Source organism: Anastrepha ludens, chromosome 6 (assembly GCF_028408465.1).
Source record: "Anastrepha ludens isolate Willacy chromosome 6, idAnaLude1.1, whole genome shotgun sequence".
In the NCBI taxonomy this organism is placed as follows: Eukaryota; Metazoa; Arthropoda; class Insecta; order Diptera; family Tephritidae; genus Anastrepha; species Anastrepha ludens.
In genome coordinates, this window is record NC_071502.1 from 127,019,814 (window position 1) to 127,046,325 (window position 26,512).

The 26,512-nt window shown below is 36.7% G+C and overlaps 1 protein-coding gene across 10 annotated transcripts in view; it reads right to left on the bottom strand.

The window, feature by feature from the left end:
• Nucleotides 1-26,512, bottom strand: part of LOC128867815 (mucin-12) — a 126,320-nt gene that overhangs the window by 66,523 nt on the left and 33,285 nt on the right. For 4 of the 10 annotated variants that reach the window (XM_054109350.1, XM_054109347.1, XM_054109349.1 and 1 more), the window contains exons 1-3: nt 19,304-19,318; nt 19,042-19,240; nt 16,629-17,910 (exon numbers count right to left, since the gene is read on the bottom strand). The gene's annotated coding sequence lies outside the window, so the exon portion shown is untranslated. Of the gene's footprint in view, nt 1-16,628; nt 17,911-18,019; nt 19,009-19,041; nt 19,241-19,303; nt 19,320-26,512 lie in introns of those variants that run through there. The other 6 variants (XM_054109341.1, XM_054109348.1, XM_054109346.1 and 3 more) reach the window with 6 other exon arrangements.

The window sequence follows — 26,512 nt, forward strand, 5'->3', positions numbered from 1 at the left end:
TTCGACGCATGCCCGCAGCGTTTAAATTAGTCTCAGGAAAAGTCTCTGAGACTCGCTAGATTTTGCTCTCGCCATTTAATAATTTATTTCTTATAGAATATTTAATGAACTAAAATGTGTAAGCACGAAATAAATTCTTAAGTGAACTCTAAAAATACTTTTTTAACATTGTTTTCACTTAACTCTCTTTTTATACGAATTTTCATCGTGTAAAAAGAAAATTAGGTGTACGCATGAAAAAACAATAAATCCAAAATATTTGCGGGTCTTAGTAATGCCATAAAATTTGAGTTTGTTTGGTATTAGAGCTTGTATGTGTGAGATAAGCACACATGAGGCCCGTGCGCAGACCCTCAGATTTAGGGAGGTTCCAACTTTTGTTGCAGTGCTATTTTTTTCATATCGATTCACTAAGATGTGCGCACGGGCCTGGCACACATAGACTTATATAAGTACATATGTATTTAAATATTATGATTGAAAATAAGTTCAATCTTTTCTAAGTATTAATGTTATATCAAATACTTTAAAAATTACTATGTTATTATACTTAAAATTGTGGTTTTGTTTTGGTATTCGAATGTCCACAAATTGCGAAATAATTTTGAAAACAGCAACATTTTTAGTATGGATTTCTGCTTACAATTTTTAAGCATTACCGAGAAGCTTAGCTTTCACGTCGAGGCTGTTAGTCAAAACGCCTAGTTGGTCATTTTCCTTTATATTTGTTGTACAAATTAAGCGATTCGCATTATGAGTGAACCCGTAAGCTTTTATTTGAATATGAAAAGCCTTCACGCTTTCAAATATATAGGAAGGTATTTTCAGCGGTGATAATACCACAATGTTGTTTTAAATTCTGTGGAATGTGCAAAACAACGCAAAACGTTATACCAAAAGTAATGATACCAAAAAAAAAAAAGTAAGGAAGATATTTGCAAAGATGATCCGGACCCTAACCTACCAGAATAACGTTGTTTTCTTTATACGAAAGTATGGTGGTTGTCGTGGTTGTCTGAGTTGTAACGGTGCCTAGGTAACCCAGTTTCTTTGTCAAGCCAATGCAGTTGCTGCTGTGCCTGTGAATTGGGGTTAAGTGGGGAAAAACGAGACCAAAAATCATTGCGCTTTGGATAGTGTTTGTATATGCAAAAGTTGCAGCGAAGCTTTGAGAACTTTTATACTTGAGCTCATGTTTCACTATGCACATATTATGGAATGTGTGTTGAAAATAAATCATTTCCATCATTTTCAAAATCGAATACGCGAATATTTAAGCTCCACAGCTTTGAAGAATTTTTCTGAATATTTATTTCACAATTTAATTGTTACTCAATTATCGTCCATATTTGTTGCCTTTGTTTTCTATTTCATAGCAAATTTTCCTGAAATGAATGTATGTTCTGGTAATAATTAAAAAAAAAATAAACTCAGCAGACCTCAAACCTAAAGCAGCGAATTCGGTTGCAAAAGTGCGAAGCGCCAAAAGGCAGACGTGGTGCTGCGTCTAAAAATAAAAGCCAAATAGCCGTATACGCTGATGGAATCGCAATCCTTTAGTGATTGTGAGGAAATTTTAGTTAGAAATGAAATGCAAACATCGCAAGAAATTAAGTACTTATGATTATAGATGTACATATATAGAATGTATAAATAGAGAGCAGAACGCCGACAAACAATTAGCATCAATTTTTTACCCCTTACACTTCCCCGGTAACACCTAAATCGCTTAGGTAGCTTTAATAATAATTTCAATGCTTGGAAACAAGCTGCAGTAATTATATTTATATCAAAAGTCAAAGTAAGATAAATTGACCAGAAAATTAACTTGTTTACTAGCTACCTGCAGTCATGAAGCTCGAACGTTTAGATATTAAGGATAAGGATAAGTTAAGTGTGATATTTGGTGTTATAAAGTAAGCTGATAATGTTTAAGTCAGAGTACGAAATAATGTTGTATAAGTTCTGCCAGGTGCTCGCGCTTTCAAACTTTCTTGTCCGTTTCTAAAAATGTAGTACCCTGACAGTACGAAATTCTTCCAGCTAATATCAAAGTACAGTAGGTTCTGTTTTTATGCGGTAGATACGTTCCGCAAGAAACAGCATAAAAAAAAAACAGCATAAAAAAAGCTACCAGTTCTATAGTAAAACTATAGATACGTTTCAAATGCTAAAACCGCATAAATCTGAAATAATGTAATAAAATCGCATAAAAAAGGGCACTAGTCCCATATTATAACTATAGATACGTTCCATAGACCGCATGAATCTGAAATAATTAAATAAAATCGCATAAACAAAATATGGTATTTTTGAAAATTATATCTTTATTTAAGAAACGTCAGAATCGAAAAATAAATTTAAGTCAGAAATAGAATCATACAATACCCACATGTTGCGCATTCGTTTAGGATTTGGCGTAAAATCACTTTCGTTACTTTAGGAAATGTACACGTCTGATCTAGATAGTTATGCAGGCGGTTCCATACTTGTAGGGTTAGCATTTCTGATGTAATCTGTGATGAGTTTTTGCTTAGCTGGTTTAGAATCTTGATTATATGTACAATTCCCGATAGGTCGACATGCATTTTGTAATTAAAAAAAAAACCGCACTATTTCAAAACCGCATAAAAAAAAGCCGCATAAAAACAGAACCTACTGTATATCGTTAAATTTTTTCGCTCAATAACTTTCAATCAATTCATAGGGCGATTGGTAAGAACTATTGGGCAAATGATGGCCTACTATAAGGTGTAATTTTTCTCGAAAAAAGAAAACAAACCGATTATTATTACAAAGCCAGATTGTGAAAAATAATTGAAATTGAGAAAATGAAATAAATTCACACAAAATAAGAGATGGATTGCCATTGTATGGCGGGAGACCAAGGTTGATTTTGTTTTCAAGTTGTAAATTTAATGCCTTGCCTTTGTTGTCCTCAGATCGTCCGCTAAACACTGAATTTTTAAACCTTACAACCATACGTAAAGAACTATTGCTCGAAACGAGGTCGAATATACTTACAAGTCTATGCGCTCATAAGCGCGTGTGTATGAAAATGGCGAGACAATTATTGGTGGCCTGGATAAATATCTGTATACATATAATGATGAGGCAAAGGAAAGATTAAGGAGTAGTTTTGAATAGTTCTATTATTTCCAAAGCTTGTGGTGCGTTTTATTATTGATTTTAACTTTGCGTTTACATAATATACGAGTATGTTTGTTAAACGTAAACAAAATATTGTGCGACTAAGCGCAAAAACTGTATTCATAGATTAGTCTCCAGGAGGTATGACATTAATTCAACAATTTCGAAAGTAAAGCTGAGAAGAAAGTCTCAATAAACAGTCCATCCATACTCGTACATGATGACAATAGCATAATTCGAAGACTATAATTTAATACTCTAAAGGCTCTGTTTCGAGCCCGTACTTGAGGCATGTGCATTTTTCTAATCAAAAATGAAGTTAATTGTGAAATGTTAATTAAAAGAAAAAAAAACTAAATATTAAAACCTAAAAACGTTTAGAGCGGAAAAAATAATATATACAACTTTTGCCTTTGCTCCCTGCCCTAGAACTCCAGAGCCCGAATGCGGTACATTAACGTTGTAACCTAATCACTATTGCTCTCCACACAGATAGGCATAACTATAGATTTCGAATTCTGAGCCCGACTAGTCCCATTTCGTAACTGTTCGGGTACAAAAGAGCGAAATTAGTAATAACAACCACACACACACACATACACGTACGAATAATAAGCTTTAGTTGGTGAATAAGTGAAAGTTAATGGCATTTTGCGCTGAAATCACTTTTATTTTTAAATGGTCGTCGCGAAAGCAGAAGGACGACGTCGTAGCTCGTAATTGCAACTATATACAATTATACGAGCAAGCTTATGTATGTATTTATTTATATGTGTGTATGGTAGGTAGAAGTGCATGCAGTACATATATGTGTATATGACTTTGAAATAGAGACTTGAATAGAGAAAATAATGAGAATTGCATTCTAATAAAAGACATCTCATTAAATTTCATACTTCGACTTTCACTGCTATATAGACAAATGGGTACTCTGAAAAAATGGAAAAAAGGTTTTTATTTATTTTTTATTTATAATGTAAATGAATGAAACTTGGCAACCAGGCTTATTGAACAAAGGTTAAGAGCAAATATAATAGAATAGATATACGAGGTGTGTTCAAAAAGTATCGCGAATTTTGTGTTTTTTCAAAAATTATTTATTTATTCATAAATATATTGAGGGGAACGGCAGAGCCGATTAACTAGCGAAAATCGGTACCAAATTGACTGATGAGTACATAGACAATAATATAGATATACCTTTGCAAACATGTACTCCTAGACTACGTATCCGCGAAGAAATTGTAAGAGTAGCGAATGAAAGATGGCGTAACGAAGCCACTTGCAAAATAGCCCGACAGATGTGGCCGACTCTTAAGGGGTTATATACCTTGTGAGCCCGAAAAAATTGACGATTGTCATAATTTTTTTTAAATATGGTTAAGAACTTTTATTAAATGAGGCATATATCATACTGAAGGGTAACTCTCGAAGAATACATTTTGGTGTTTTTATTTTAAAAAATGTTATTATTTATTTTGATATCGCAACTCCCCCGAAACGCCGTTTTTTTTGCTAAACCAACTTAGAAAGCGGAAAAGTGGCAGGCGAATAGTTTCAATAATATATGACATTAATAAAAATAACAACACATACATAAGGCGACAGTCTCAGCCGCATTCTGTTTAACGTATTAGTGGACGAAATAATCAATGATATTAGATCAACAAGAGGTTATACAATCGATGGCAAAGATATGAAAATTTTATTTTATGCAGATGATGCTGTTATTTAATCGGATACGGAAAATAATGCCCAAAGACTTTTATTTGCATTCGAACAATCGGCAATAAAATTCCACATGCAGATTTCCGAAACAAAAACATGCATGACTATGTCAAAACATCCTGTAAGATGTAAAGTTGCCGTGGTTGGACGGAGTGTCGAGCCAGTTGTGAGCTTTCAATATTTGGGAACTACCATAACATCACAAAGAGATCTCCCCAATGAGGTCAAAACTCGAACTGTGAAAGCAGCACGCATTTCTGGCTTTTTAAGGGACATAGTGCGGAGGAATAAACACATTAGCGTGAAAAACAAAACGTGAATTTAAAAAACATATGTCTGTCCGATTATGACTTACGGTATCGAGGTATGCGCAGACACAGCAGTTACACAGCGTGCCCTTAATACTACGGAAATGCAGACTTCTTCTTCTTAATTGGCGCGATAGCCGCTTATGCGATTTTGGCCGAGTTTAACAAAGCGCGCTAACCGGCGCCAATTGGACACACCAAGTGAAGCCAAGTCCTTCTCCACCTGATCTTTTCAACGCAGAGGAGGCCTGGTACCGCATCAAATACTTTCAAAGCCGGAGCGTTTGAATCCATTCGGACGACATGACCCAGCCAACGTAGCCGCTGGGCTATGTCTATGTCGTCGTAAAGGTCATACAGTTCATCGTTCCATCGCGTACGATATTCGCCGTTGCCAACGTGCAAAGGTCCAAAAATCTTGCGCAGAATCTTTCTATCAAACACTCCAAGTGTCGCTTCATCGGATGTTGTCATCGTCCAAGCTTCTGCGCCAAACGCTAGGACGGGAATTGTAGAGTGTTAGTTTTGTTCGTCGAGACAGGACTTTACTTCTCAGTTGCCTACTTAGCCCTAGTAGCACTTGTTGAAAAGAGAGATTCTACGTTGGATTTCAAGGCTGACATTGTTATCGGTGTTAATGCTGGTTCCTAAATAAACGAAGTCTTTTACAACCTCGAAATTATAACAGTCTACAGTGACGTGGGTGCCGATACGCGAGTGCGCTGACTGTTTGTCACCCTGTCTGAAACCTCGTTTGGTATCAAACGGCTCGGAGAGGTCCTTCCCAATTCTGACGGCGCTGCTGGTGTTGAGCAACGTCATCTTGCATAGACGTATTAGTTTTGTGGGGATACCAAATTCAGACATCGCGGCATATAAGTAACTCCTTTCCGTACTGTCGAATGCTGCTTTGAAATCGACGAAAAGATGGTGTGTGTCGATTCTCCTTTCATTCTTTGCGTAGGTAGATGTACGTTTTTTGCTGCACAGAGGCGTGTGCGCAGTTTGGCTGCAACAAGGTAATGATCCGAGTCGATGTTGGGTCCTCGGATCGTACGTACATCTAATACACTAGAAGCGTGTCTTCCATCCATCACAACATGATCGATCTCGTTTCGCGTTTTTCGATCAGAAGACAGCCAGGTAGCTTGGTGAATCTTTTTATGCTGGAATCTGGTGCTGCAGACTACCATGTTTCGGGCCCCGGCGAAGTCGATCAGCCAAAATTTCCCTTCTTGCCCACCCAGGCGTTGAAGTCGCCAAGCACGATTTTTATGTCGTGGCGGGGGCAGCGCTCATAGAAGGAATCTTTGGTCGTATCGTCCTTCTCGGGGCATGGGCGCAAATTGGGCACAAGCGATCGCGCTTTGATGCGGATTATTGCGAGACGCTCGTCCACCGGAGTGAACGACAGTACTTGGCGACGAAGTCTCTCTCCCACAACAAATCCGACACCGAATTTGCCCTCCTTTACATGGCAGCTGTAGTAGACGTCGCAAGGCCCTATGGTTTTCTTACCTTGCCCCGTCCATCGCATCTCTTGGATGGCAGTGATGTCAGTCTTTACTCTCACGAGGACATCAACCAGCCGGGCAGAGGCACCTTCCCCATTAAGGGACCGTACATTCCAGGTGCATGCCCTCAAATCATATTCCTTATTTCCTTTGCAGGGGTCGTTATCAGTAAAGGTAGTTCTCATCCGAGGCTTTGAAATTCTTTTCATTGGGGGAGATTTTTAAGTGGCCGGCCCCAAACCTAGCGCACAACCAGCTATCCTGGAATGCTTCGCCTTCTCACGTTAGCTCACTCCCGAACGGATGTTCGGAAGATACCCAGAGGATACGTGGGCTAATCCCGGACGTTGTGAGCTGCTTGAACCATATGCAAAAGAATCGTCCTGGCCACTCCCAAGTGAATGGTCATCAGTAACTTTCCCCACTTGGGTGGACTTCTACACATGGAACCTGCTGACTCTCAGATCAATATGCGGCCACACAAGACTCGGATCACATACGCAATGAAGAAATAAGGGAAATGTGTGATCAACTGAGTAGAGCTGCATTGGATGTAGGAGTGCAAGAAAATATGACGTCCTCCTCAGCAATGGTACGAATGCTGGACATCAGAGTCGCAGAATGACTAACAATGAGCAATATACATGTTTATTTATTTATTTGTTAAGTACTAATGTATTACATGTCAAATGTTAGTGTTATCTTTTAATAAAAACATTTTTTAACGGTGTAAAAACAAGATTATATCTTAAATAAAGTGGAAGAATAAGATTTAATAATGAAGGAATTATAATATAAATGAGCGCTATTTTTTAGTGTGCAATCTTAAGAGGGTAACATTTCTTAAAGCATTAGACGCGAAACTGGTAGAAACACCTGTGCCCATTCTGTTGACTTCGAACGTTACTTTGAAATAAGTACAATATTTATATAATTAAGCAAAGATGATAGTGCTACCATCAGCCAATTGTTGATATGAGATCACAGAAACCAGCTGAGCTGATCGATAACTACAATGAACTTAACTTTGTTGGTACATTATAATGAAATGAAAACACAAATGTTGCACGGCGTTTCACCGCGCCCTAATGCACGAGTACATACCTATGCATAAAATTGAGTAAAAGCGAAGAAATATCAATATACATAATAATATAAATATATTAACGAATATGTATACAAGTTATTTGATTTTCTAAACAATGGTAAACAAGAACTTGCAGCTAAGGCCAGACAAAGTCATGAACACGTTGAAAACTAAATACTTGGAACTTCAAATGAGTACGAATACATTTGGTTATATCTATGAGATGTACGTATGAACAGGATGGTTGAAAAGTATTGAAAGCAACACATATTAGTTAGTTGAGTCGGAAATTATAGAGCAATTGTATGATATTATTTGGGAAAATTCAAGTTTGGCTATGTGTGAAACTGCTGCCACCATACATATCTCAGATGAACGGATTCTTCATATTTTATGTGATATACTAGCGGACCCGACAGACTTCGTTCTGTCAAATAGATTTTGAATGTGGCAGTTCATATTTCGACCCTAAGACGTTTTTAGTCTGCTGACCCTCACACACCGCCCTATCATCATGGTGACAGTTCTGTTCAGGAGAATTAAAGAAAAGGGTGAGCTCGTTTGACCTAAGTATCTTCGCTTCCACGAACTTTGGCCACCCTTTTGGGACCCACTAAAAACCCCGACTGGGATGTTTGCCAGAGGGCTTCAAACTAAGAGGGGAACTTAAGGTTCAAACCTGATTGAAAAATAATCTAAAGGGATAGTGGGAACCTAAAGGTGACAAATATTTATAAAGCGGGTGCTTCAATGACAAAACATAGAGATAATTAATTATTTATTATTATTATTATTAACATAGGGTTAATAACCGATATAATAAAGAATAATGAAATAAAACGTATATAAGTATTTTCAGTAATCGCTTTATTGAAAATCAACTGAATCATAATTATTAACAAAAATCTGCTTTATTTTTATTGTAGTGCTTTATGATATACAATGTTTTTTGTTTGATTACCTGGTAAATATACAAACAAATCTGATGGTTTTCCAACACTGGAACAGGCAACATGCAATTGACCATGTGAGATACATGGGTTTTCTAGATTAATTAATAATGTTTATCTTTTGGTATTCTTAAAATATGTTTAGAATTACTTAACTATTTTTATTTATTGTTTGTGAATGAAATCATTCCTTAACTCCGTTTAAAACTAAAACAAAGGAAAGAATATTGCGAGGTCAATCAAATCTATAGCTCTTACATTTTTTGACTTTTCAATTTGGTTGGAATCACGATATTATCACTTTTGTGTGAACGCATTATATCCTCCAACGCGAACACGCACACACACGAACGCGCAATATTTGTATGGGAAAAAGAAAAGGGCTGTTTTAGGGGTTTCCCGGAAATTATTCGAATTTTTCTCGTCGTACAAACCATCTTTGGACGTTAAGTAACTCTTTGGGCTCATTCAAATCGACGAGGCTTGTCCGCAGGCAACAATCTTTTCGTCAATTGAATCTTATACGGGAATAAATGCAAATCAATGCGGATAATTCGTTGTAAAGTGGTCCGAGCAATGCCCAACTGCTGAGAACGGCGATTTTGGGATGTCCTTGGCGACGCCTTGGTCGGTTTTGATTTGGGCTCTTTGGATTAGAAAGAGCATCACCAGTCGAAAACCTTTCATACAAATGTTTAATGGTGTCCTTAGAAGGCGCACTTTACACATTATTTAATTTTTTATACGCACGTTGAGTTTTCACAATTGACTTCTTTTGTTGAATGTAAATTTCAACAAATTTGGGAGCGCTCGCGTGGCGTGTACTGTTCCATGGTAAAAATCTGCTTGGTCTGACGCTTCCAACGCGGTATGTCATTAAGCGATCTGACGTCTCTGTCAAAATATACAGGGTTGCCAGATGGGTCCGTCGAATATTGGCAACCCTGTAGATTACATATGAAAAGGCCGTTGAACAGTAGTTTACAGATCTTCCGGAAAATCATTACAAAGCTGGTATAAAAATGTTTGAGGATAAGGTTAAGTAGGTAATAAGTATATTCAAGCTGGGGAAGACTATATTGAATAAAAAAAACTAATTTCATTTATAAATTTACATCACTTTATCTTTGCTTTCTTACTTTTCAACCAATCTTTACGTACATATGTATGTGGGCTTGTGTGATTGCTCGAGCGGTTTGGAATGTGGAAGTTTACTGCAGTACACGTTGCTCCGCTTTTACTCAAGACAAATGAAGCGAACGTATCGTTACACCAGGCAAAACGAACTGCCTAAGTAACAAACTACCTGCTTTCATATCTTTGTGTGGCAAGTTACGAGAATGTTGAAATGGAGCTGCACTCGGACAAAAACTAATAATTACTCAATATATTTGAAGTTATAAGCGGGTAACGGTATTCATATACACAATCAGAATTTTCATTTGTTCAACTGCTCGTGTTAAGAGTATGAAAATGAATTATAAGTCAGAGCTCTTCAAATCAGCATCACCACTATGTTTTGCTGTGTTTAATTGACCACACTTGGGCACGGAATTACCTTAAAAATCTTTCTCGCTTGCTTTGAATTTGAATTTGCTTCCGAAACTCTTCCTTAACGATGCAAACGTTTCGAAACAGATATTTGCAGAGACTGTTACGTGATTTAGCCATTTAATCTTATAGATATGCATATGTAGATATGTCCATACGTAAATGGTCAACTGTTGGCTGCTTATTTATTAGAACATATTATTAGTATAGAAAAAATTCCTATACCTCTGATTATAAGCATTTAGCATACATTTATTCAAATATTCAAACAGTAGTTGCAATACTTATGGAAATATTTGCATTAAAAAATAAAATGGTTTGTATATTTCGGGAATATTTCATTTAATTGTAAATATATATCGTAATATTTAAAAAATACTGTTTTCGAGAAGAATATTTAGATTTGGAAAGCGAGCTTAATAAATAGCTTTTTATCTGTGTGTTACAATAAGTTTGTCTTCATAGTAATGGTTTAGTGGAACGTTCATTAAGCCAGTTAATTAGAAATCAATTTTTTTAATAATATTCTAAGAATCCTGTATGGTTATGATCCTGATCAGTACTTAATGATTGTCAAATGGCATGAGTTAACCGATATTCCGCCACCCCCAGCAACTTCTCTAATTTGATTTGACGATTCTCCATAACAATTTTCTTCACTTTCTCAACATTTTCGTCGGTTGTTGATGTGCTGGGGCATTCAGAGCGAGCGTCGTCATTCACATCTTCTCGACCTTCTGTGAAAAGCTTGTATCACTTGTAAAAATTTTTTGATTCAAAGTACTCTCATCGTATGTCACTGTCCACATTTCAAGTGTTTTTGAGCATAATATTGGGGATATGGTAATTATGAATTCTATTAATGGGCACATACAGCCATGGACAGATAAATAACACAAATGTTAACCTTATATGTTAAGTTAAGTTTTTAGTACGAACTCTGCTTTGATCAAATAAATTTGTTTGTTTAAATTTAATAGGACTATGAATAAGTTTTACAAGAATGCGGTTTTACAACAGATGGCGTAACTTGATTATTATTCCATCGATCCACATTTCCAAACATTCATTGGAGAGCTACTGTCGTAAGGCACAAACGTCAGTATAAGTTTTTTATTTGAAGCGTAAACAACAATATTTTTACCACACTTGAAAATGTCGAATTTCGTGCCAAATAATGTGTTTTTGCGGGGAATTCTTCTTCATTATTTTAATATGAAGAAAAAAGCAGCCGAAAGTCATCGTATCTTGGTGGAAGTTTATGGTGAGCATGCTCTATCTGAGCGAACGTGCCAGAAGTGGTTTGCACGCTTTAAAAGTGGTGATTTTGGCTTGGAAGACGAAGAACGCGAGGGTGCGCCGCCAAAGTTCATGGATACCGAATTGGAGGAATTGCTCGATCAAGATCCGGCTCAAACGCAAGAAGAGGTTGCAAAAACTTTGGGAGTTGATCAATCAACCATTTCCAAACGTTTAAAAGCCATGGGAATGATCCGAAAGGTAGGCCATTGGGTGCTGTATGAATTGAAGCCAAGAGACGTTGAACGCCGTTTTATGGCATGCGAACAACTGCTTCAACGGCACAAAAGAAAGGGTTTTTTGCATCGAATTGTGACTGGCGATGAAAAGTGGGTCCATTACGACAATCCAAAACGTCGGGCAACGTATGGATACCCTGGCCATGCTTCAACATCGACGTCGGCGCAGAATATTCATGGCCTGAAGGTTATGCTGTGTATCTGGTGGGACCAGCTGGGTGTTGTGTATTATGAGCTACTGAAACCGAATGAAACGATTACGGGGGATGTCTACCGACGACAATTGATGCGTTTGAGCCGAGCACTGCGAGAAAAACGGCCGCAATACGCCGATAGACACGACAAAGTTATTTTGCAACATGACAATGCTCGGCCACATGTTGCACAAGTGGTCAAAACATACTTAGAAACGCTCAAATGGGATGTCCTACCCCACCCGCCGTATAGTCCAGACCTTGCGCCATCCGATTACTATCTCTTCCGATCGATGCAACATGGCCTGGCTGACCAGCACTTCCGTAATTACGATGAAGTCAAAAAATGGATCGATTCGTGGATTGCGGCAAAACCGACCGAATTTTTCATCTCTTCCGATCGATGCAACATGGCCTGGCTGACCAGCACTTCCGTAATTACGATGAAGTCAAAAAATGGATCGATTCGTGGATTGCGGCAAAACCGACCGAATTTTTCACAAAGGGAATCCGTGAATTGCCAGAAAGATGGGAAAAAGTAGTAGTAAGCGATGGACAATATTTTGAATATTAAATTTGTAACCATTTTACGTCAATAAAGTTTCAAATTTCGAAAAAAAACCGCACGAACTTATTCATAGTCCATTATTACCGTTATTAAGCTTACATTTATGCGAGGAATTTACCGATTTTTTTTTCGATGGAGTTTTTTGCGTTCTATTTTATTTATGCGTATTGCTGTTTTGAAGTGGATACAAAAATAGCACATTTTGACTTGTGCAGCGAAGAGTAAAACTTTAATATTGTAAGTAATTACTAAAAATGGGTCGTGAAAAATATTGCACTCCGGAGAAAAAAACTTTTAAATAGCTTTTTATCTGTCAAAACGTCGAATGGGTTGGTGCGTGATTACCATTCGGAATTCACAGAGAGAACGTTGGTTCGAATCTCGGTGAAACACCAAAATTACAATAAGAAAAACAGTTTTCTAATAGCGGTCGCCCCTCGGAGGGCAATGGCAAACCTCCGAGTGTATTTCTGCCATGAAAAAGCTCCTCATAAAAAATATCTGCCATTCGGAGTCGGCTTGAAACTGTAGGTCCCTGCATTTGTGGAACAATATCAAGACGCACACCACAAATAGGAGGAGGAGCTTATATATATGTATATACTTATGTGTCAAGGAGGTTTCGTGAGTTATCAACGTTCTCGTAAATTAATTAATTTAATTAAAATTAAATCGAAATTCTTTTTGACCATTTTTTTGTTTTAAAGTGGAAGTAAATAATAGGTCTATTTATAAGTTCGTGCGGTTTTACAACAGATGGCGTAACTTGATTATTATTCCATCGATCCACATTTCCAAACATTCATTGGAGAGCTACTGTCGTAAGGCACAAACGTCAGTATAAGTTTTTTATTTGAAGCGTAAACAACAATATTTTTACCACACTTGAAAATGTCGAATTTCGTGCCAAATAATGTGTTTTTGCGGGGAATTCTTCTTCATTATTTTAATATGAAGAAAAAAGCAGCCGAAAGTCATCGTATCTTGGTGGAAGTTTATGGTGAGCATGCTCTATCTGAGCGAACGTGCCAGAAGTGGTTTGCACGCTTTAAAAGTGGTGATTTTGGCTTGGAAGACGAAGAACGCGAGGGTGCGCCGCCAAAGTTCATGGATACCGAATTGGAGGAATTGCTCGATCAAGATCCGGCTCAAACGCAAGAAGAGGTTGCAAAAACTTTGGGAGTTGATCAATCAACCATTTCCAAACGTTTAAAAGCCATGGGAATGATCCGAAAGGTAGGCCATTGGGTGCCGTATGAATTGAAGCCAAGAGACGTTGAACGCCGTTTTATGGCATGCGAACAACTGCTTCAACGGCACAAAAGAAAGGGTTTTTTGCATCGAATTGTGACTGGCGATGAAAAGTGGGTCCATTACGACAATCCAAAACGTCGGGCAACGTATGGATACCCTGGCCATGCTTCAACATCGACGTCGGCGCAGAATATTCATGGCCTGAAGGTTATGCTGTGTATCTGGTGGGACCAGCTGGGTGTTGTGTATTATGAGCTACTGAAACCGAATGAAACGATTACGGGGGATGTCTACCGACGACAATTGATGCGTTTGAGCCGAGCACTGCGAGAAAAACGGCCGCAATACGCCGATAGACACGACAAAGTTATTTTGCAACATGACAATGCTCGGCCACATGTTGCACAAGTGGTCAAAACATACTTAGAAACGCTCAAATGGGATGTCCTACCCCACCCGCCGTATAGTCCAGACCTTGCGCCATCCGATTACTATCTCTTCCGATCGATGCAACATGGCCTGGCTGACCAGCACTTCCGTAATTACGATGAAGTCAAAAAATGGATCGATTCGTGGATTGCGGCAAAACCGACCGAATTTTTCATCTCTTCCGATCGATGCAACATGGCCTGGCTGACCAGCACTTCCGTAATTACGATGAAGTCAAAAAATGGATCGATTCGTGGATTGCGGCAAAACCGACCGAATTTTTCACAAAGGGAATCCGTGAATTGCCAGAAAGATGGGAAAAAGTAGTAGTAAGCGATGGACAATATTTTGAATATTAAATTTGTAACCATTTTACGTCAATAAAGTTTCAAATTTCGAAAAAAACCGCACGAACTTATTCATAGTCCATTATTACCGTTATTAAGCTTACATTTATGCGAGGAATTTACCGATTTTTTTTTCGATGGAGTTTTTTGCGTTCTATTTTATTTATGCGTATTGCTGTTTTGAAGTGGATACAAAAATAGCACATTTTGACTTGTGCAGCGAAGAGTAAAACTTTAATATTGTAAGTAATTACTAAAAATGGGTCGTGAAAAATATTGCACTCCGGAGAAAAAAACTTTTAAATAGCTTTTTATCTGTCAAAACGTCGAATGGGTTGGTGCGTGATTACCATTCGGAATTCACAGAGAGAACGTTGGTTCGAATCTCGGTGAAACACCAAAATTACAATAAGAAAAACAGTTTTCTAATAGCGGTCGCCCCTCGGAGGGCAATGGCAAACCTCCGAGTGTATTTCTGCCATGAAAAAGCTCCTCATAAAAAATATCTGCCATTCGGAGTCGGCTTGAAACTGTAGGTCCCTGCATTTGTGGAACAATATCAAGACGCACACCACAAATAGGAGGAGGAGCTTATATATATGTATATACTTATGTGTCAAGGAGGTTTCGTGAGTTATCAACGTTCTCGTAAATTAATTAATTTAATTAAAATTAAATCGAAATTCTTTTTGACCATTTTTTTGTTTTAAAGTGGAAGTAAATAATATAAGTTTTTTGTTTTTTATGTTGCTTTTTCCCCAATAAAAAATGATTATTTCAAAATATATTCAACTCTTTGTTTTCAAAGTCTAAATGTGCTATTTATGTATGTGACTATGGCTGTATAAGTATATCATTTCTGTGACTAGCAGAACAATCTTAGTCTTACACTTTTTCTCAACTTTTAAGGAGACTATAGAAAAAGATAATGTGATATGAGATTCTCTCATTTTCTGCTGAGAGCAGAGGGGATCGATCAAATTTTGTATGGTAATTGGAACTGAAAATAATTGCGATGATAATTTTAAAAAGGAAAGACACAATAAAAAACACTATACTATTTTAAATTGTATAAGGTTCATGCATATCATACCATGCAATATTTACTGAAGCTGCATCATTTTACTACCGATTCCCATAAGAACCTTCGGCCGAGGTATGATGCATCATATTTGGTGAAAAGCGTAACAAACAAAATATCGAAAATTATTATGCTGATTGTTATGCTGAAACTTTGGTAAATATATTTATTAATTGGCATATACGAAACAAGTACATAAGCGGCCGCTATTAGAAAAATGTTTTTTTTTAATTAATTTTGGTGTCACCGAGATTCGAACCAACGTTCTCTCTGTGAATTCCGAGTTTTACAATAATAAAGGAATTTAAATTTGTCAAATATTTTCTCAGGCCCGTTCACAGTAGCACACAAATTCCCCACTACTGCTATTGTTTTTAGTACATAGTGTAGTACACATCGAGTGTTCTCTTTCCGCTCGGTAGCAAAATTATGCAGTTCATATCATACCAAGCAGTGTTCTTTCATTAGTTCGTGTTCTTAATTTGATTAGTAAATTTATCGGATGATTGTTAATATTCTTTGACGATTGGTCATTGATTTTATTCTTACACCATTTCAATTCAAGATGTTTTTATATAGCATCCTTTACCTTCATCGCAGGTGTATTTATTGTTATGTGTGAACACTTTTTGTTGTTTTGTTTAAGTGATTGCTATTTATAAAGTTAACTCCTGTTTCTTCTAGCAACTATCATTACATAAAAGCTTCTTTGAACAAAGTTCTATAATTGGTTATGCCTTATTGCTCAATCATGTGAGCATTTTGGTGAAGAAAGGCCAAGTATTGGACGAACTAAAGTGGACAATGAAAATAAAGAGGGAATGTGTTGTATGTACTTGTGCATAAACACACGTAAGTATGTATATACGTCTGTACATACACAGTATATGTAGAGGGTGTGGATAGTAAAACATAACTAGGATACTGACCTTTTCAGACACAAAATACACAATTTCATAAGCACGACGTATTGTGTTGAGAGCACCTTAATGTTCGGCTGCTTTTGTTGTTATCCGTTCCCACTTTCGCATTTTTATAAACTCATATAACTTTTGCATTTATTTAGTTTTTCCTCATATACTCGCACAAATATATGCACCGCATACTGAAAACCACACGAATACAATATATAATATATAAGGGCACCGGAAAGGTTAGTGAAAAAGTTGGTTGGTTTTCGTTTGGTTCCTTTTGCGCTTTATGCAGATACTTTGATTGTAGTTTCTTCTTGCCGTGGTTCTAACACACATATACAGTTAACCACATTCCCTTATATATGTTTTTTCGGGTTATCGCGTTATAAGAGCACACGTAGCCACCCATCATGGGGGGCAAACAAAACGAAGGAATCAGTTAATGAACGCGATTTGAAAGGCAAAGGAAATAATAAATGTGTGAATGTTTCAAAAAAGAGAGAGATTTAATTTCATGAGAGCAAGTTCTCTCTTTCTCTCTATCTGATACAAATATCTATTTTTTATTCAATCGACATTTTCAGCAATACGGACATTACATACGGAATAAGGACATTTTCGCTGGTTTTATGGTAACTTCCCTTTTAAGTGGCTTATTGCTTTTGCTTTGACTTGACTTTCGTTGTTACGTTTAACTGTTTAGCTTTCCCAGCACATAACCTATTCACTTTACATTTTCACAGTCTTAACAAGGTATATACATACATATGTATGTATCTATGGCCAAGTGTACATGTACACAGGCTTTCCTCCCTTATTCGGATATTTCTTGCTTGGAAAAATTTCTTTAACATTCAAATTCGTTGTATAAAGAAATGGGCGTGTAAAAATAATTTCGTTGGTATTTTACCGTTTACACTCTATATTTACTCCGGTTAGCCTGCGGCGATTAGCATTTGGTGTCCGTTTTCTTCGAAGTGCTCAGTCAGTTCACTTGGAGCTTTTCAATTCACTCGTAATCGTCAGTCGAAGTACAAACTGTAGATTTACACATTTCTCCGTCGTGTCGAGCTGATACTTCGTTGTTGAAAGGAGACACGAACACTAACACTTTTATAACTATTCTTTTTTTACTTTTCAATGATTCCCTTATTGTATTTTTAAACGTTTTTTTATCACTTTTTCTGTATATCCACATTCGTTTTTGAGGAGCTGTGTGGCTATAGAATTGGCTGGAACCGTCGCGAGGTGCTGGGCAGTCCACTTAGAATGCACAAGTAAATTCCAGAATGAAATTCTGCAAAAAAAATGAGAGGAAAGAGCGAATTGCGTTATATTCGAAGTTATTAAATCATAAATTTTCGCTAAAATCTCAAAATATAAACGCTATGGTCTTGAAGAAGTACCGTAATAAAATTCATTTTCACATGTACCAATAAAAATTATGTTGGCCTTAATAGTGCATTGATTGATTGGGCTGAGTTAGGTAGGAGGCCTAATGTTGCTGTTATTTGTAAATTCTGTAATACATCATTCCACATATCGGTCATCCACTAATGGCATTAATCCATCTTAGATATTACAAGAATATTTGATGTAAACTTCAAAGTAGCAGCAATGTCTAGAACAGCAACAGAAACAGTGGCAAGCAGCAGTAGCAATTTACAGCTACAACTAACACGTTGACCAATACAAAAATAAATATGCTGTATTTGCCTTTTTTGCTTGTCAAGCTGGTTCAATAGCTGTAGCTGGTCACTGCTGGGCTTAGTAAATTGGTCAAACGGCAACATCGCCAAAACCAGAGCTTCAGCGGCAGCTACAACGACTTCGACGGCCTGGCCCAACATACAAGATTTGCTTAGACGCGAGCCAATACTTTGGTTAACTGTTGGAACCGACATATAATTTTCGTCAATTTCTATTTCTTATTTTTCTCGTCTCCTATGCTGCTAGTGATTGCTAGTCATTATTGTTTTGGCACCGATTTTCTGCCTTTATGGATGTTGTAGAGTTTTGCGGTTGTGCATTTTTCCAGTTTTTTGCTGTTGTCATTTCGCTGTACAGGATTTATCGTTATTGCCTTACTGCTTTTTTAGTACTCCGATAGTCATTTTTGTTGTAGCTGCAGCGCCTTACTGTCGGAATCTGGCCATCAGGGGAAATTTGTATGTGTGTTTGAAAACCGGTTCTTGCATTTCTCAATGTGGTTGTTGGTTTAGTCGTTGTGCTACTCTGGTCACTGTTTTGTCGTTACTTATAATGATTTGCTGATTAGCAATACTTGATAATTTTTTTAGAGTAAGAGTGTATGTACATATACATATATGCTTTTGAAAATAAATATGCATGAAATATTTTCTCATTCACTGCCTTTATTTTAAAAATACATATTTCTTTCTTAGCATTTTATCGGTTGAATATTTACATCGAATTTTAATTTTTTACTCGACTGCTTTCATTCTGCGGCTAGATTAATTTCATCCGATTCGGTTTGAGCCTAGCTGAAGCGAACATTTCACAGAAATTTTATCTTCACATTAATTTTTTATTCCACACACATGAACGGAAAGTTCTTAACGCTCGGAGAAAACCAGAAACTAGTCACAACAACATCTAAAAACGAACTGAAATCGAAACAGTCAAATCAAGTCAAATATGCCCCAACCAACTCCAAAGGTGCTATTTACCCGCAAGTGCAAACGGCTGCGAAGGTGGCAATTCGCAGATGTGAGCAACCGCGAGTATGTAAGAGCAGCTATTACAGTAGAGTTTCTACTCTCATGCAGTGGATGTATCTTCATTGAGCATCGTTGAGTGATGTAGAGAATGCGAAAATTCGTAAAAAATTATAAAGTGCTGAATGAAACTGTTCAGCTCGAATAATGGGAAATATCAATTTGAACTTTTAGCTCTTCTAAACTGTTCCCATTGAAGACAGTTTTTGATGTATCATAAATGCCAGAGCGATTACTGTTCGGTTTGGATTGAGCGAAGAAAGGTAATTTTTATCAAGCAAGATTATTACCAGAGAATGTTGGTTTTTATCGAAAGCGTTTACATACATATATACAAATGAACGCGTTTGTGCAATGTTTTAACTGAGAAAATGGTGTACACAATCATCAATTATGACACTCAATTTACTTATAACATATCCTAGCTATATTAGTTGGCTATTCCTCGTTACTTGCCAAGCAACTTAACGACCATTCTCACAAAAATTTATTTTATTTAAAAATGGTTTATAATTTCTATTTTGAGGAATATTTTGAATCTTTTTAACCTCAAAATTCAAGAAATTGGAAATCCAAATTTGCGTAGTAAATTCTCGAGTTGATGCATTATTTTCGCCAGTTCCCTATCGCACGAATGATTTTGATTGTTTTAAAGCTACTCTTTTTCTCTGCCTATCTCTCATTTCTCTCCCGAAACGATTGCTTTTTTCTTATCGCAGGTGGGTGTTGCTTTCTCATTCGCCTAGTAAGCTTTTGCTTACTTATTCTTATGTGTTTGTTTATAAATTCCTTGCTTGACAGTCTCGTTTCCATAGTGTTTCTATTACCCATTTCAGCTTGTTCTGTGTAGTCTCTTAACAGCCATTGGAATGCATGCCCGTGTAGAGTTTGTGGGTGGTGGTAGTTTTCGCAGTTTGTAGGTGGATCCCGGTTGAAATTTTTATGCTGTGTGGCATTCTTTTGATTGCAGTCTATTACGTGGTGTATCGCCTGATGGGAATATACATGCGTATTTGCTCATGTACATACATAGCATATACAATATTACAATCGAATTTTTTAAATAGTAAATCCATTATCATCACTTGATATTAGGCACCGATAAAAAATGATGTATTGTTATCTTGGTATAATAAGCATTTGAAAAATTGTTCCCATCATACGTGAAGATTAAGTAATAATAATTATATACATATGTACGTATGCACCATATTAAGTGTGAGATCTCATTATTTCTATTCGAAGAAGTGATTGAAAATTTAATACGAGAGCAATATTAACATTAAAAATGGAAATACAGAAGTGGAACATTAATAGATAAGCAATGTTTCTTTCTTGGTTACTTATTTTTTTATTTGAACACAATATGTTTACCTTATTAGCTTTGACATCGGCGACTTCGAATATAATTTATTAAAATTGTTAATCAATCGGCCCAGGAATAACTATTCTATTAATTTAATTTCAAAACTAAGAAATATTAAAAAGCTTTGTTAAACTCATAAATTGTATCTACTATAAAAACCAGGGAAAGTAAAAACTTTAAAGGGTTGTCCAAACTGACCCAGAACTTGGTGAAAAAGAAAAAAGTATTGTAGAATTAACTGTAGGCATACATATATAAGTATGTATGTACATACCTATTTATGTACGTATATATTAAAGAAACCATTTGTGGAACAACATCAAGACGCACACCACAAATAGGACGAGGAGCTCGGCCAAACACCCAAAAAGGGTGTACGCGCCAATTATACGAGTATGTATATATATTAAAGCAAAAAAGTGTGTTGAATATAGGCTACTGGGCTTTTAGTGGGTTAAGGCAATGGTAAAAGTGTGGACATTTTCCGATCCACTTAAATTCCTTGGACGAGGAATATTGTTAATGTTTTAAAATGATGTAAAGAAACTGTTGAGGGGAAGCATTTATTGTGAACACGTGGTGGCTTGCTGGCTGCTAGGGCTTGGCAGGACGTTGACGCAGCTGGTCAAAGACCCCCCCCCAACAAGTTATGATCTACTCCGTATGCCCACCTAAATTGAAGTAAATGAAATTGTCGACAACTACGTGAATAAGTAGTGCATGCTCGCAAAATATAAACAAGAAACATTTTTGTTATATTTATTCTCTGTTTTACGTGCTTTTTAAGCAACGCCAAAACCGAATTCATGGTTTCATGGTAATTCATGGTTTTTGCAATTTTTGTTTCCGCTATTTTCGTTAACGCTTTTTTCAATTTAGTGACTTTTATTGAAAATGTATAATCGGTGTTTGGAAGTTACCATTACAGTTAGACCCAAGGGCAAATAACTTTACAATAAATTACATTACTTTGATTTTATTACTGTAAATTATGTGGAAAGAAGAAGTAGTTTGTATGAAGTATTTTGAACAGAGGAAAGCTCGGTCTAAATTTGTAAGTAGAATCGAACATTTCCTATATTCGTAGAAAAGAAAAAGTAATACTGAAAATCTGGCTGGAGTCAAGAAATATGGTTTAGCAAGTTTAAAAATTAAGATTTGCCATCATTGCATTAAGCTATTTCTTGATAGAATTTCATGCCTATAATTTATTCCTTTAATACTATGAAAATCTTTGTTTTATTTATTAATATATAGAACTACATCTGAATACTGATATAAGATTGATGAATCTAGGAGAAAGGCTCATCAAAAAATCACCAACTTCAACTTTCGCGACTCATTCGTACTTACATATCTACAGGGTGAACGATATGAAGTGTTACCAACTTCACACTGCTTGTATCTGTAAAACAGCTCATGACATCAACGTCAAAATTGTTCTAATGACAGTTCAATATATTGTTTATAAGCCATCAAAAGCATTTGCGTCTCAGTTTTGTTGAATTTTTTTTCTGTGATGGAATTCAAACGTAATAGTTTGATATATATATATATTTGGCTGGAAAATCACAACCAGCCATTGTTCGTGAGCTCAGTCACCTCAAAATATAAATAAAATGTTTGTGTATCGCACTATAAAACGTTACAATGATACTGGTAGCATTGCAAAGCGCTATGGAGGTGGACCAAAAAAAAACCGCAACAACGCCAGAACTGGTTCGGAAAGTGAAGGCTCGACTTGAACGAAATCCACGTCGAAGTGGAAGAAAAATGGCCAAATAACTTGCGATAGCAAGACAGCATTCGACACATATTGAAAAATGAGATCAAGGTCAAGGCTTACAAGTTCCAAAAAGCACACGATCTTTCACCCCAGCAAAAAAAAATGTTCCGTGCGAAAGAGCAAAGGAGCTGTTGCGCTTTCACGAACGTGGCGAATTTCCTAACATTGTGTTTTCTGATGAAAAAAATTTCCCAATTGAATAGTTCATAAATAATCAAAACGATGGTGTTTACTTGACCGAACGCTCATACGAGAATTTGATACGTATGGCCCCCCGAAGCAATTTCCCATCGGAAGTAATGGTTTGGGCCGCAGTGACCGCTGATGGACGCTCTCCAATCGTTTTTATCGAGCCTGGTGTCAAAGTAAATGCGACTTATTATCGGGAATTGTTTGAATGTTTTAGAAGCTGCTTTAGAGCCGTGGACGCGCAAACATTTCGGTCGTAGACCATGGACGTTCCAACAGGACTCGACACCGTCTCATAAAGCTCGTGTGAACCAAGAATGGTTAAAAAATCATGTTCCACACTTCATTTCGTCCACACAATGGCTTTCGAATTCGCCAGACGCAAATCCGATGGACTATTTCATCAGGTCCATTTTGGAGAGCAAGACGAGGACTAAAAAATATGCCAGTATGGATGCGCTGTAAAAAGCGATTATACGAGAATGGGCCAAAATACCTCAAGATCACATTCGTGCAGCATGCAACTCATTTTTTGACCGTTTGAAGGCTATAGTCAGGGAAAAGGTGGTCATATCGAGCTAAAGTGAGTATATGTAAAAATTGTAATCATTTTTGAACAATTTTGTCTTTGAAATCAATAAAAACTAATTTCACACAAAAAAGTTATGGTGTTTTGAATCGTTCACGCTGTATTATATTATAATTGAGAATGGGCGCGTTTTTTAAATCTTGATACCTGATATTTAATTTATCTACCACTGAACTGGTTGGTCAATTGCCCAAGTTCTTTACCCGCTTTTCGTATCAATCGCTTTTGTACAAACCTACAATTATGAATTGCTGTTTTTTTTGCTTGCCACGTTTATGTTGCAACACCGCCCAGGTAAAGCGCAACTCTCTGAAGTTGGTGGCACTTCAAAGCAGGTCACTATTCTCGTGACATTCAGACATGTTAACCCATAAATTTGCACCAATGTTGTATATACATATATATGTATGAATGTTTACCGAATACTCGTGCATTCCTGATTACATATACTCTCGCATTACTCACACTCGAAAACGCGTTCAGTCGTTATTGTTTTTGGTAAATTTTTCCTTTCTTCACTTTCACATCTGAATGGAATTTAACTACAATTTTCATTACCACTGCACTAACCAGTTTTTTGCCAGTGACTTTATTTGGTTATTCCTAAGCCAAATTGAGTTTCGTAGTTATATTTTATTGATAGAGTTCTCAAACAAATATCCGTAAGTAGAATACGAGGGGTTGCTATTAAATAATGTTGACTAATTGCTTGATCTTCATAAAACTAGTGAATAGGCCACATCTAACCAGATTACTGTCAATAGTTATTCGCTTTTTTGTATTTATTACACACTTACCATTTTTTCCGTCAGACACAAGCAGAAGAAATATTTTTCAAGAGATTATTCCTTCTGCGAGAAAAATAGGAATTCAAAATTTAAAAGATGCTCGGAAAAGATAATACCAGGATTGTTTCCTGTGAGTTCGTGTTACAATCGGAGTTACCATGTAAAACTTAAGCTTATCCTAATACTGAGTGTATTCACATTATACGTTTTATTAATTATTCTTTCGAAATCTCTGCGACTCAATTTCGTCCAAGAAGAAGATCGATCAGGAAACTCATCGAATGTCCAAGTACTGAATGGGGGATAAGATGAGTAGGTCGAGGCCGAAAGAAGTTTTCTGGAGAACACAGGGGGAACTATGTTAAGCTAAGCACTGTTACAAACAGTTTTTTGTTTTGGAAGAGTATCATAATAAATCGATTAAATAAAGCTTAAATTACTCTTTAAATACCTTTTCATTAAGGGAAGTCGAGTATTGAGCATACAAATTTGCGACTATTATTTGTTTATTATCTCCACCAAATTAACAATCACCTTTATATAACATTCCCCTTACTAACATTCGTTTTGCAGCAGGGTTAGGTTATGCTGGGTTGTACCGTTTGTCCATTGTGGGACTCCTTCTGGTTTAGAGCCCATTGTGATGCTGCGTGGGGAACTTGTCCTTATCTCTCTTAAAACCAGTGCGAACTTTTAAAACAAATCGAAGATCCCTGATTTTCACAGTACTCAGATCTTCCAACTCACTGAAAAATTGTTTACCTAAAATGGTAGATCTACGTCTGGATAGAGTAGGATAGTGGCACAAAAAGTTCGCGGAATGTGTCTGCAAGCCCATCCTCTGAGCGTCTCTGCCTACTAGGCAGTGTACTTTTGGGAGAAATAACTCAATTATCCTTTAAGAGATGTGTGGCATTCTTAGAGGTTGTCGACTGCGAAAATGTGTCATCGTATCATCTTCAATTACATTATCATACTGTACCAGTGTCCAGACTCTTATTATTGCCATCAGTTCAGCCTGGAAAACACTGCAATAGTTGGGGATCCGAAAGCGGAAGGAGAGCCACAGCTTCTCCTAACATATACCTCCGCCCACCCTCCACTCGAGGTTTGAGTAATCTATGTATGTGTATAGGAATAGTATGTATATATTATATATATATGGCAGTTGTAGGCGGGAAGATATAGTCTACCAGTCTAGGAAGCTCTGAAATACTGGTTAGGATCTTACCGTGGATGTAGGCCATGTTTGACCACATACTTAAGAATTTCAAGCTTATTGCCATACTGCTAGCGATATATTTTGGTAGCTTTAGTGTCGAATATAATGCTTTCGATGGCAGGGTTGACACATTCTTCTCAAGGCCATTCCACCACACTATAATACCAAGGTAGAGAATTGGCGTAACAACCGCTAAATCGAGCAAGTGTATTTTGGATTCCATCCCTCCGTTTTTTCCCCAATTGACCTGCCGCGGGAGTCCATTGCCGTCATTGCTTTTATATATCATAAAACATCTAAAGTTTCTTACCTTTGCTAATATTTCGACACGTGGAAGGTAGGCCTCCTATACAAAGTTAATCTTGCCTTAAGTTTATTTTATTGTTTTGAAATAAAAAACAAGTATTAAAAACTCTCTTCAAATGTTGTAGCTCACTTTATTTTCAGGTGTTAAATATTTCCAAAGTGTATTAAATACATTTGAGTATTTCTTTCTTCAGAAAGGGAATCGTGGAGCATTTGGGTTATACGGCGATGGCTTCGGCGGAAACGGTATTGGGTATCTGCCTCCAGGATGAGATACAGCTGCGTTTGCACAATGTTCATATAGTATAAATATAAACATTATAAAGATTGCGAAAATAAAAAGCTTCAGGTTGAACATCTTGAACTGAGCCCCACTTTAAAATGCTGCAAATTTTATAGGCACATCAGAGTTTATACGAACCTCTTCTTTATCTCTTGGGGAATCACAATCATTATATATACCGTAAAATATAAAGGCAAATGTCAATTCCGCTCTGGCGTGATTCCCCAATTGGAATCAACTGATTGAAAGTAACCCAATAGGAATAATCTTTGCGAGAGCACATGAGTAAAAATCGCTCATTTACTTCAACAGTGTCAAAACTCAAAAACCAAAATGTCGCGAACAGCTTCAAAGTTTTAATTATTATGCTTTCCTAAAAAGGCATTACACAGCATAAAAGAAGAGCTTTTAATCATTTCTGCATACTTTTCTAAATTTTTTGTTGGACTATACTCTATTGAAGAAAATGAGGGATATGTATTTTTTATTACATTTTGAAAAATATTTTACTTAAATATTTGTATATTTTACTTTGATTACGATACCTTATGAAAAATAATAGGCACAAAACAGATGTGTAAGAACCTTTGTATGCACATATGTATTTCTTTTCCAGACGTACCGTGTTCGTA